The sequence below is a fragment of the Lipophrys pholis genome (assembly GCF_963383615.2).
Source record: "Lipophrys pholis genome assembly, chromosome: 7".
Taxonomy (NCBI): Eukaryota; Metazoa; Chordata; class Actinopteri; order Blenniiformes; family Blenniidae; genus Lipophrys; species Lipophrys pholis.
Window position 1 is genome coordinate 30,206,752 of NC_137638.1, and position 14,207 is coordinate 30,220,958.

At 42.6% G+C, this 14,207-nt stretch overlaps 1 long non-coding RNA gene across 1 annotated transcript; it reads right to left on the reverse strand.

The window, feature by feature from the left end:
- Nucleotides 1-317: 317 nt before the first annotated feature.
- On the reverse strand, nucleotides 318-13,957 carry LOC308112388. The gene is made up of 5 exons (XR_013935483.1): nucleotides 13,875-13,957; nucleotides 10,201-10,320; nucleotides 4,948-5,060; nucleotides 3,865-4,080; nucleotides 318-1,833 (listed from the first exon to the last, which is right to left on the reverse strand). It is a non-coding gene; the product is annotated as an uncharacterized lncRNA (long non-coding RNA).
- Nucleotides 13,958-14,207: the final 250 nt, after the last annotated feature.

Consider the following 14,207-nt stretch of genomic DNA (forward strand, 5'->3'; position numbering starts at 1 on the left):
TTCCGGGTAAGACACAGCGCGTCACTGTCCAAAATACGGATCACAAACCAGGAAGAAAATAACGGCCGCGATCGGCTGTGATCTTCACATACATACATTCTTTTTCAAATTTAGCTTGTGGGTGTCAGGCCTCACTCTGTTCCTCCTGTTCCCCAATGACATCTGTCTTGTCACTTCTCCCCATCTCGGCCGTGTGTTTGTGACGTGAATCTGCTGGTCATGTGCGTCTCACCTCGCATTTCCAGGTATTCGTCCTTTGTGTGTTGTGTGATTCACTTGAGCCCCCCCCTCCCCAATATACATGAAGCAATCAGATTGAACGGTAAGATGTACAGGAGGGTGTTTATTCTTTTTCATTATCAATCAAAGAAAGACTTGGGCAGAGAACAGGAGGTAAATGAGTGACTGAACTTATTAGTAAGGCATGCTGCTAATTTAATCATGAACTTCATGTAGAATTCAACAAGGAACCCGTCTGGACCTGAGGTCTGTACTGCGACGGTGGATTTTCTCTTATGGAGATAACTTCAAGAATTAACTCCGGTGTTCCGTACCACAACGCTCTCTCACTTCTCACCAGGATAAATCACTTGCTAACTTAAGCTGAATGTCTAACCTGCAGGTTATGTTCTTGATAAGTGGTCAGAGCTCCGCCTCCTGACCAAGCAGATCTCTTGGAAAAAGACCCACCCATTCCTAAATGATGGTGATAGGTGGGCAGGTTCAGTGCTGAACTGCAGCAGAGAGGAGAGGAGAAATTAATTTAGAGTGATCTTTATGACATAATAAAATAAATCCTGGTCACTGAGGCTTTGAAGGAGGTTTTAATTCTGGACTTGTTCTAGGTCTGATTATCTCCACGAGGGTTGATCTGGAATAGTGAGGTTCATGATCACACCTGACTGAACTACAGAAACATTAAGTTATAGAACGCAGAGCTGCTCCTGTCGTCACGGTGATGAATTAATATTCCAACACAAAACACTCACAAGAGAAACTCAGCCTCTAAACAACTGGATGGAGAATCTAAACTAAAAGATCAGTGAGGAAGTTCAGCCCGACACGTTTCTGCTGGAATAAAGTGAAATTGATTGATCATAGTCCGTTTATATCACAGATGAATTAGTATCGTATAATCTCACCAAGTCAGAATTAACAAGTCAGGAATGTTCTGGTTTTGGACACGGTACCAGTGTTGCATTAATCCTGCTGGATGTAATCTCAGAGAATTACTGCTCCTTCAGTAATCTGTAAACTAGTTGATTGGTCAGATGCTGCAGACTCCGCCCCTTTCATGTGAACGCTCACACGTAGGTCTGGGTTGAACCAGCGAGTTGATAACCTGCTTGGTAGTGATCAGGCAGTGATCAGGATCCAGTGTGTCTGGATCAGTTAACCCAGGGAACAGAGAGATCCTGGATATGTTGATCAGGGTCGTAGTACAGGCCTCTGGACTTAGGGAGCACTGTTTTGGTACTCTGACTGAGTTTGATTTCACTGTGGTGTCCTATGAAGGATTAAGGGATGGATGTTAAGGAAAATAATACTTCCCCAGATTGTGATCAATGAAAACATGTGCAGAGTATCATACATCAAAAGCACTAAAACGACATTATTATTTTCGCTCATAGAAATAACCCGACGATAGGAAATACCGGACTTCAGACTGAGGGGTACAGAGTTTGACAAAATCTACCAACTTCAACTAAAAGACACAAGAAAAACAGGTGGAAATGAGGACATTGCAGGATCCACTGTTCATCAAAAGAAGGACTCCGCTGGCCTGGCGGGGGAAAAGCTGGAAGACAAAGCTTGCCTGTTGGTGGTAAATTACTGTGAAAAAATGAAAGACAAAGAAAATGATAACTTTAAATCACCCAAAACTGGACTAAACATCCCAAACTAATGCAAACAAAAATACATCTGGATGCTGTCATGCTCATGATGGGACTTTTCAATGAGATATGAAAGATTCATTGTACACTCCATGCACACAGCACAAATGCAGTTTGTAATAAGCTATTTGTCTTATAAGTACAGTAACAGCCCAGTGCTTCCATCAGGCCCGCACTGAGGTGCTCAACATGTCTACAAAAAAGCCTGGATCAAGACAAGACTGTTATTAACCAGCATCAATTTTGGGGATGTTGTTTTATTTTGGTTTCCAGTTGTTGAGTAGTCATTGTTGCTTGTTTGTTTCTGGTTGTTGGTTTTTAGTTGTTTGTTGTTGATTTGTGGTAGTTTGTTTAAAGTTAGTGGTTGTTAATTTTTTGTTGTTGCTTGTTGGTTTTAGTTGTTGGTTGTTGATTTGTGGTAGTTTGTTTTTAGTTATTGGTTGTTAATTTTTGGTTGTTGCTTCTTGGGTTTTGGTTGTTTGTTGTTGATTTGTGGTTGTTTGTTGTTATTTATTGGTTGTTAATTTTTGGCTGTTGCTTGTTGGTTTTTGGTTGTTGGTTTTTAGTTGTTTGTTGTTGATTTGTGGTTTGTTAGTTATTGGTTGTTAATCTTTTGTTGTTGCTTGTTGTTTTTTAGTTGTTTGTTGTTGATTTGTGGTAGTTTGTTTTTAGTTATTGGTTGTTCATTTTAGGTTGTTGCTTGTTGGTTTGTGGCTTGTTGATTTGTGGTTATTTGTTATTAGTTATTGGTTGTTGCTTCTTGGGTTTTTGATCACTGGTTTCTAGTTGTTTGTTGTTGATTTGTGAGTTTTTGTTGTTAGTTATTGGTTGATTGTTTTTGTTTGTTGCTTGTTGTTTTTGGGTAGTTTGTTATTAGTTATTGGTTGTTTGATTTTGGTTGTTGCTTGTTGGTTTTTAGTTGTTTGTTGTTGATTTGTGGTAGTTTTTTTTAATTAGTTATTGGTTGGTTTTGTTTGGTTATTTGTTGTTGGGTTTTTGATTGTTGGTTTCTAATTGTTTGTTGTTGATTTGTGGTTGTTGTTTGTTGGTTTTTAGTTGATTTGTGGTTTTCATCAGAAACGTCACCTGGTGGTGTTATATGGTGTGTTGTTTTTTTTAATCAGTTGGTTTTACAGAAGCATGACTGACTCGTCTCCTTTGACAGATTGATCATAAAACACATCACATCTTGATTTTAGAACAAAGGCATGGCCTGTCAGGGATATAACGAGTGTGAGAACAACAAGCACCTCCGAGTGGTGTCGTTAAGGAGTTCCTGGATCCTGCAGTGAGACATTAGTGTTTAAATTTCAAAGTTAGAGCTATGCAAACCATGTAAAAAAAAAGTTACCCTGGATGTGGAGTAGCTGCATTCAACTTGGTTACTTTGTGTGTCAATTGTTTCCAGTCCAGAGATCAGACTGTCCCGTTTACATGAACACTGAATAAACCAATCACATTGATGTGTAAGTATGCAACAAGCATGTCATCCTACATCTCAGTGGATCAGTCTTGTTGTGTTTTGTACTGGCCCACACCCAGCCTCACCAAGAATAATTTAGCTTGACTACTAAAGCTTGTTGTGTTCCTTAAGAACCAAAACAGTAAAGATACTTTCTCCTTCTTCAGAGTCTGATTCGGAAAAAGTCAATTCTACGCACGGGAGCACCTTTTCTACTGAATCAGATGTGGTTTTCTACTGACGTTTTTCCTAAAACTGTGTGATAACACATTCACGGTGAGGATAATGTCCAGAATATGGACTCTGTTCTCATTAAAGATCCCCATGAACCAGCGATCTCATTCATTATGAACCTTATCTGATCAGACTCTTCTGAACAAGGTGTTTTCTTTCTGATCAGGATTCATTCCCTTTCTGTGTCCATGAAAACACATCTGTTGTTAAAGTCAATCTATTATTGTCACCAGACTGATCAGGTCTGCCTAAACATTTGACATGAAAACCCACCTGAATCTCCTCGTCAGTCACAAAAACCCATCCATCTGTTTCACTGAGCCCCAAAATGTTGCTTTGTGATCCTTTGCTATTGTCAGGTAAAGATAGATGTAGCCCAGGTTCAACAACAGGCCGCAGGATGTAATATTCCCCGGAACCCACTTTCGACCTCTCAAACCAGTACTGCTCAGAAAGGGGGCCTCGGTTAGAGCAGGCGGTCTCTTCCAGCTGTGGAAACACACACACACACACACACACACACACACACACACACACACACACACACACACACACACACACACTATGGGACCAGTTTATTTCTCCCTGGATTTCTGTGGGAAGTTATGAAATCATGTTGACACATTCACCCACTCATTTCCATCTACAGAGAAACAAAGGTTAGTAGACATGCCCCCAATGTGTCTGATGTAATTTGTTTCCAGGGTCATTAAATACAGTGTCATCATTTTTAAGATCTCATCTGATTGTCAAAAATAAAAGCAGACTGACTAGCCTTGTGTGCTCGCTGGGAGTAATTGGAGCGATTCCAAATCAAAGGACTAAATTTACCAGTAGCATGCCATCATATGAGAAATTGATTCTATTATGCTAATTCTAAAAACTCTTCACAAGCAGGAGTTATTTGACTGTTACATAACTGTTTATGTTTGTACATAAATGTTTTCTGTATTTGTCATGATCTCACAATAGTGTGGAAGTCACCAATTGAAAGTTAATCGCTTATCAATTGACAGGTTCTGATTGGTGGTGATTACAGCCTGTAATCACCATACCTGTTATATTAAAGGTTTAGCATCATTGCTTATTAAACAATTTCAATTTGTATATACTAGACTGATATTGAGTTCTAAAAAGTTTTTTTTGATACGATAAATCACATTTTTATAGGTACCTTGTTAAATTTGTATCATGATTTCTTCTTTCTTTCAGGAACAAATCATCATATTGCAATAGTTACCTTTACTTCAACACCAGCCCTTAAAATCTGAGTACACAGTGATGTTTATCATTATCATGAAAAACTCATTTATACTGTACGTGATATGTACCAGTGTTGATAAAGATTTTATTTACCTTCAGGAAGTTTCCATCCACCATCAGGGAATAGGAGTTGTTTGCATACTTGAAACTGAAAGCCATCTGGATTTTTTCATTTTCATACCGTGTGGAGATCTGAACCGACGTCCCTAAGCACACAAATGAAATGTTAGTGTTTTGTGAGAGTCAGCCACTATTATTGCTGATGCTTTATGCTTGAATTATGTTCATTTTGTGATTCTTATGCTATCGGCCTTGGTGGACTGATTAGCCACTACTGGTTTTATGAGCGAATAAAACTGTTAAACATCGGTACCCACTAGTGATCTGACCAGAAAACTACACTGTTTAAGTGTTTCTGCCATTTCATTGTAAACAGACATTGTTTTCAAAACGTTGCCTTTTCAGAAATGAAAGCACAAAAACATGCGTTTTCACTTGAAACGTTGTGTGAACGCGGCCTCGGACACATATAAGTCCAATTTGATATTGTGAGGTCAAGGAAAACAAGAGCGAAATAACCTTGAAAAACACCAACCATTTCAAAAGTTGACATGAATTGTAATGCTAACACGGAAGTAAATGTTTACATGTCAAATTTCTTTTTTTAAAAACGTGATAAATTTAGAATTTCTATAGAAAAATGAAAGCAATTTTAACAATGTGTTGTTTTCCAATGGAAAATATTTATAAATCTTCACAAATTTTTAATTAATTCTTCAGGAAAATCATGCTGAAACATCATATATGTTTTCACAAATTGACCCAACTTTGCTGCTAATGCTATCCCGCTAGCTTTCACTGCTGCTCATCTCGTTGTCTTTGTTACTATTAGTAAAATGGTACCATTCCCACTTAATGAATCAAAAATAGCAGTTACTTCTCCTGAAGAATTAAAGAGCTTACTTTGGGAGATTGTCCTGTGAAATGGAAGCATAGGCAGCAAGTCATCCAGTCGTCATTTGGACAGTCAATTTTTGGAAAAGAGGGCCGAAAAAATAGTGGACGTGTTGCTCAAAGCCTCTAAAATATGTCCATAATGTCCTTCACTACTTGTCATTGTCTAATTTTGTCTAAATCCATCTTTTTTTGCTGAAAAATACCGAATTATGACCTCGAGTAAACAACTTCCAACTGACTTCAGGTTTGTATTACGCCCAGTAACGAGCAAAATGATTGGTCAATTGATACCATGTGGTCTATACGTTCTGATTGGTTCGTAATTCTCTGACTCATTCTGATGCGTTCAAATGCTGAAGCAGAGAGGAGGAATTAGGAGGAATTTTCTTTTCAAAATGCTGAGGGATTCTATCTGCAGAATCCACACAGGGACTAATTCTATGATCGATCTCAGTTTTCATTTCCAAAATGTTGACACATGTTTGATTCTGTACATCATTCATGTTTTTCATTGAAGGATAAAATATTCTTGGTGAAAATGCTGATTTTGATATAAGTATTGACAATCATGCTTGTTCCATTTTTTTTTCTTTATTTTTTTTGTCCCTTGTCCTGTTCGGCAGCTTGGGCAAACAATATGATGTGATTGAGAACCTTCCAGAGTCAGAACAGTTTTTGTTCTTCAGCAGGAAGAGACCTGGAGTCTCCTCCTGTTGCTGCCTTTAATAGAAGTTGGCGTGGCTTCTGTACACGACCGGGGGGGAACGCTCAAAGAGAAGAGAAGAGAAGGGAAGAGAAGAGAAGGTTTTTGGTTTTTAAAAGTTCCTTCATTAAAACATTTATTGTACATCAGTCACCAACAGACTCATCAAAAGAGTTTCCTTTGTCAGAAACTCATATTCAAATCATCGTCATCCCCCACCGAGCACAAAAGCCCCCCATCAGCCCAAATCTCCCGAAAGGCCATCACATTGTCCGTCATTTTGTAAGAAGTGTGTTCCACCCTCAGTCTGGCTTTCATACAATACCCTTGTTCGTGCTACATATATTATTTGCTGTTATCATACTGTGTGTGTGTGTGTGTGTGTGTGTGTGTGTGTGTGTGTGTGTGTGTGTGTGTGTGTGTGTGTGGGTGGGGTTTGTCCACTGGGTGTGGCCGGAACTGTCGTGGGGGGACCTGTAGTGACACCCTGGCGCCCGAGGCCATCGGGCCCGGACACCGTCACCCCGGCGGACGGCAGCCCCCAGGGAGGCCCAGTGAACCAGCCCAGAAAGCACCAGATGGAGAATGTAGAGAGGAATCCCCCTCAAGCAAGAGGAGCCCACAAGAGAAGGATAAAGGGGACAGGTCCTCAGGCCCCGACCCAAGCCGTCAAGCCAAGACCGGCCGGAGCAGGGCCCCCGGGCCGAGCGGGCCGAGAGCCCCCCCCGCGGTGAAGCCCGCCGCACCCCCGGGAGCCGGCCCACCCACTGCCCTCCCCCAACCCGGCAGGGCGGAGATGGCCCCAGCCGCCGTGCCTAGGACCAGCCCCTCCCCCAGACCAGGAAGAACGAAGGCTCGGCCGGGCCCGGTCGGAGGACAGTCAACTTTCCACACCCAGGGGCCCCATATCCCATCACCTACGTTCCTGCCTCATGATTACCCCCCCCACCCCAATCTTGATAGATACACCCACACCCACACCCACAACCACACCCAACCCCACACAGACACAGACACAGACACAGACGCACACGCTCAGACACTCATGCACTCACACACTTTGGGGGAGAGTGATGCCTCCCGCCCCCCAGGCCGCCAGCCAGGCCCCCACCCAGCAACTGCAAGATCCCATCCTCCACTAATCTGACAGCGAATGGAGAAGGAGCACCGCACCCCAGCCCCCCCACGAGCGCCATGCCTAAGCGAGCGTGCTCCCCGCATTCGATCAGCATTCCAATGCACCATTCATCACATTCAATCATGCTTTTTCCATCACCAGTTTATGTGTGACTGTGACATACTGAGGTCTTGGGACTGAGCTATGGGAGACCTGCAGAGAACAAATAAGATCCAATACTCAAATAAAAACTAATAGGAGGATAATAGAAACTATTTCAGAGTTTACAGATGATCAGTTTAGGGGTGCAGATAGAAGCAATGTGAAACTACAGGGGGCATAAACAAGGACATGTGGTGAAGTTTGGAGTGAGGTGAGTCAGGTACAGGTATGGATACAAATGAAAACCATCACCAATGAAAAGAAACTGTTACCTTAAAAGAAAAAATACAACTTTTTAACAAAGCAAGAAAGCACTGCTCAAAAAAATAAAGGGAACACCCCAACAAAACATCCTAGATCTCAATGATTGAAATATTGCAGTTGAAAGTCTTTATTCAATATATAGTAGAGTGCGTTGAGAACAAAGCATAAAAATGACCAATGTAAATCATAATTATTATCCCATGGAGGTCTGGATTTGGAATCCTATCAAAACAAAAGCAGAGAATCACATTGCAGGCTGATCCAACGTCAGGTAAAAGTCCTCCAGACAAGTCAAAATGAGGCTCAGTAGTGTGTGTGGCCTCCACCTGCCTGTATGACCTCCCTACAACACCTGGGCATGCTTCTGAAGAGGCGGTGGATGTTCTCCTGAGGGAAGTTCTCCTGAGGGATGTTCTCCTGAGGGATGTTCCCCTGAGGGATGTTCTCCTGAGGGATGTTCTCCTGAGGGATGTTCCCCTGAGGGATGTTCTCCTGAGGGATGACCTCCCAGACTTGGATCAAAGCATCAGTCACCTCCTGGACCGTCTGTGGTCAACGTGTGGTTGGTGGATGGAACCAGACATGATGTCCAGATGTGCTCAGTTGGATTGAGGTCTGGGGAACGGGCAGGCCAGTCCAGAGCATCAATACCTTCATCATGGAAGAACTGTTGACACACTTCAGCCACATGAGGCCTGGCATTGTCCTGCATCAGAAGGAACCCAGGAACCACTGCACCAGCATCTGGTCTCACACTGGGTCTGAGGATCTCATCCTGGTACCTGATGGCAGTCAGGGTACCTCTGGCTCGCACATGGAGGGCTGTGGGCCATCCAAAGAAATGCATCCCCACACCATTACTGACCCACCACCAAACCGCTCATGCTGGAGGATGTTGCTGCAGCAGAACGTTCTCCACGTTCTCCAGACTCTGTCACGTCTCTCACATGTGCTCAGTGTGAAGCTGCTCTCATCTGTGAAGAGCACAGGGCGCCAATCGCCAATCTGACAATATTGCTGTTCTCTGGCAAATGCCAATGGCCCTGCAGGGTGTGGGACTGTAAGAACAGCCCCCCCTTGTGGACATGGGCCCTCATAGCACCCTGGTGAAGTCTGTTTCTGACAGTTTCAGCAGAAACATCACATTAGTGGCCTGCTGGAGGTCATCTTGCAGAGCTCCTGCTGTTCCTTCTTGCTCAAAGGAAGAGGTAGTGGTCCTGCTGCTGGCTTGTTGCCCTCCTACACCCCCTATCCATGTCTCCTGGTGTCCTGGCCTGTCTCCTGGTGTCTCCTCCATGTGCTGGACACTGTGCTGGGAGACACAGCAGACCTTCTTGCCACAGCTCACATTGATGTACCATCTTGGATGAGCTGCTCAACCTGAGCAACTTGTGTTGGTTGTAGACTCGCCTCATGCTGCCTCGAGGACTGAGAACACTAACAACGTTCTAAGGTGACCAGAACATCAGCCAAGAACCAGGAGAACAGTGTCATGGTTTGTGGTCACACCTGCAGAACCTCCTTTATAGGAGTTGTCTTGCTAATCGCCTCTCATTTCCTCATGTTGTCTGTTTCATTTGCACAAGAGGTGAAACTGATTCACAATTAGTGTTGCTTCCTACCTGGACAGGTTGATTTCACACCAGTGTGATATAGTTGGAGTTACATTGTGTTGTTTAGGTGTCCCTTTAGTTTGTTGAGCAGTGTAATTCCTTTTCTCCTTGACATTTTTGGTGATGCATCCAATATACACGTGGAGGACACACACACTACTGAGCCTCATTTTCACTTGTCTTGAGAAATTTTCGCTGACGCCTCCTGTGTGATTTTCCACTCACTCTATTACGCACTCTACTATATATTGAATAAAGACTTTCAGCGGCAATATTTCTTTAATTGAGATCAGGGATGTGTTATTTGTGTTTATTTTTTTGAGCAGTGGAGATTACTCTTAAGAAGCAAAATCTAAATGTCACAAACAATGTAGTATTTCATAGTCCAGAAGGCATTAGAATGCACCAATTACGGTCTATTTCTATAAAAAAAGAAATTAAATAACCCCCCAGACACCCAGATTTTTTGGATTGACACCCAAAACACAGATTTCTGTCTAAAATCATGAATTGAAGTAAATAAAGCTCACCTCTGGTCTGGCGGCTGAGACACCACAGCTGAAGTTTGTTCTCAAATGAGCGCACCGTCACAAACTTCGCTGGTTTGACCTTCAGCACGCAGTGAGTCATGTTGAGCTCTCAGTGGCGTCCTGCCATGAAGGAAAAGAAAAGCATCTATCATCACCTGCATGTTAAATTAGTTTTGCCAGTTTTGTCACTGTCAGGTTCGATACTGCACGGAGTACTCGCACTTGTACTTGTGAAAGCGACACGATACAGCTGGCGAGTTTTACGTGACGTCGCGCGTCAGCTACGTCACCCATAAGAGAGCATGAGTGACGTTTGCTGAGTAGTTTTGTGACAAATGAATTAAATGCAAACTCATCTTTCTTTGAGACATTGAAAGAAATGTCATATACCGTAATTTCCAGACTATTGAGCACACCTGAATATATGCTGCCCCCACCTACTTTAAAAAGAAAAACAATTTTGTACATTTATAGGCCGCACTGGACTATAAGCAGTAGGGGTGTGTTGGGGCCGAAGATTCCATGAACTCCTCCAGAAGATTCTCCCCCGAAAGAAAATCACCAGGGGGACAATGGATAGGCCATAAAACAGCAGGGGAGTGAGCCAGACCCCGGAAGTGGCCAATGAGGATACTTGAATCCGACCTGAACACCACAGGGGTCCAAAACCCAAGTTGGTGAGACTCACTTTCTACCAACACTCTCTGCTTTTCAATCTGACCATCGAGGAAGAGACATCTCTTTCCCTCGTCAGGATGGTATTAGAGAGCACCAAGCAGAAACAAAGAGACAGAACCAACACCAGCCCGCTGGACGAGCGGGACCCAGTTCGGACTACATCTTCTGTTCCCTCTATTTTTGCCTTTTTGGGGGATTCTGGAGACCAGAGCCAGCGTCTCCTCTTCTCCTCTCCTCCTCTCCTCCTCTCCTCCTTCAACTGCCGTGCCTCCCAGAACCAACAGCACCACGGACGGTGCTTTTCAGCACCAAACCAGGGAGGGTGAGAGCGTTTGTCTGGGCAGAGAATAGTTAGAATGATGTTCTGTTAACATGCAATGTGTGTTTCAATGTGCCGCTGATAAGGCCGCAGCATCTCATATGTTTGTGTACTTGCATTCACACGCACCAACCAAGTCCAGGACTCTGGTTTTCCACCTCAGAACCAGAGGTCCAAGTGAGCTTCAGGCCCACTGGGAGCTCTGTGTGGAGGAACCAGGGTTCAGAACTGAGCCGCGCAGAATTCTCTGTCTTTCTCTTGTCTTCATCCTCTCTCATTCTCTCCCCCTATTTCACTAACCCGCAGCAACGCGCCCCCCTTATCAGATCGAGATAAGGTCACTGCATGTAACAACTATCTGTTAGCTGCTGCAAGAGCAGATCTGTTTTGATCACAAGAGTTCTAACTGCAGGACCCGACCTCCACTTAGGACTCAGGTGCTCAGAACCAGGCCAACGGAACCGCCCGTTCGTTACGCCCTCGGTAGACTAACTCGCTCCGAGACCACCCTCGGGCATGCGCGCTCGACGGACGTCTTGTTTATCTGGCCGCTAAGCAACCGCCGCGTCCCCAGAAAGAGCGAGTCAAACACCTCTAGTGGTCGCGTGGGTCATCGCAATCCCTCTTCACATCCACCTAGTGGACACATCAAGTCATTGCCCTCTCCCTCTGCGCGTCGCCGCACGCCCCTAGTGGTCGTCACAGTCACCGCATTGACCCGCCGACGTCTGCCTCCACCTGGTGGACGTTCGAGGTCATTATACCCACTCACTCCAGACCACACACACACACACACACACACACACACACACACACACACACACACACACACACACACACACACACACACACACACACACACACACACACACACACACACACACACACTCTTTGTACATAGTGTTTGCTGTTTAATAGATTAGATCTCCTTGTTAGATGTTGTTTGCTATTTGAACGTGTTGATTTATGAGATGATTTCAGAATTATTTATGAATTAATACATTTTTGTTAATAAACGGCCTGTTAGCTGAATTGAACGCTTCTTGGTGATTATTGTGTATTTATTGTTGACAATTCACTGGTTTGTAACAGTCTGTGCTCGGATTTCACACCTTCCAATTTATTTAAGACTGTTAAATTTTATGCAGAAATATTAACTAACTTAAATTAAATATTAAACTTTTACAAACGAGACTGATATTTTGGTATTAGCTATTTCCAGTTTATCTGGTGGTGCCCCGATTTATTATTAATACATAAATAAGAAATGTATGCAAATTATAATTTTCTTTATTAATAAATTATTTTTGATAATTTATTCATTTTTTTTTTTAAGTAATTATTCAATTACTTTAGGAGTTGTTAATGAGTAAATGATCGTTTACTTCCATTAATAATTTCAATTTTTCATAAATTACTTCCAGTGATTTATTACTTTTAGTAATCTATTACTTACAGTAATTATATGCTCATAACCAACCATAAATCCCAACACCAGTATTTCCACCAGTTTTAGCAGTTTTGTGGCTGCTGGTCAGCCAACATAGCAACCTGCTGTTTTGCTACAGAATTACTTCTGTGGTCGTTAAATTCAGCTTTACAAAGTAAAGCGAATGACTTTCACTTTCTCAATCAGTCCTCAGGGAACTTTTTAAAGTGAAACTTTTTGCCTTAATATTATTCCACTACGTATTGTGCTGCTCTGGAGTCACGGTGCTGCACCCAGAGAGCTGCACATGCTGCTGCTCCAGTAAGGAAGTAAAACGTGTTAATTACGCTAAATTGTTTTTACGAGTTAAAGTGTCAAATCAATAATCAAATTAACACATTATATTTGACAGAACTAACATATATATATATATATATATATATATATATATATATATATATATATATATATATATATATATATATCCAGAATTTGCCATTCTGGACACCTGGTATTTACATTACGTTTAATGATTTATTTAACTTAGTTCCTAGTTCAAATAAACCTCAAAAACAACACAAATAATGTAGAATAAACAGACCAGTGCCACTAAGAGTTAGTGTGTGCTTATTGTTTATTTCCCTCACAAGTGTTTTAACATGCTTAGGGGGTGGGGTGGGGGGGTGGGGGGTGGAAAGTGGTGACAAGTGAATAATGCCCCAGAGATGTATCTTCGGCATGAAGCCTGTTAACCCTTAAAAGTACATATGTTAGCCGCGTCATTGTATAAGCTGCAGGGATCATAGCGCATGAAAAATGTAGCGGCTTATCAACTGGAAATTACGGTATCTTAAAATCAAGCGGCCTTCAAAAGTTAAATCAATATATAGGAATGACCTGCAGCAGTTTGGAAGAAGTTTCAAAATTCCTAATGGAATTTACACAAGTCTGATCAGCACCAGCAGAAAGAGCTCATTTCAGGTTTGGCCAGTTGCAGATATGAAATGCTCTAAACACTGTGATGGACAGAATATATTTTAGGATCCTTTAATGCTGAAAACTAACATGTTCTGTGGAATCGTGGGAAATACCAATGAGAAGAGCACATTTCTTCCCCTCTGACCTTTTGTACACACAACACTGTAACTCCTCTACATCTCAATAAAAACCTGCTCTCACTGTGTTACGGTGAGTGTTGTCCTACAAGTGTTGTAAAAGTAAAGCAGAATGGGTGCATCAGTCTCTTACCTTCAGTGAACAGGGTCTTGCAAGACTGTGAGGAGGAGGTGCAGCAGGAGTCCCACAGGGCACCAGCAGAGGAGTTCAATTGTGAGTGCGCATGATAAGAAATCCTTTCCATAGCCCCACCCACTGATTGACACAGAGCGCCACCTTCTTCTCCATTTGGAATCTTTTTTCCTTTTTTTTTTATTGATGCTGATTGCAAAATTCCTGACTCACAAACTTCTTGTAAATGTTTAAACACGCGCAACCTGGCTTCAGGGAGAAGAGAGGAATGTAGGGCCCGTGATGCAATTGTGACATTTCAAAGTGTAAAAAGTAGAATCTGGTGGATATTGT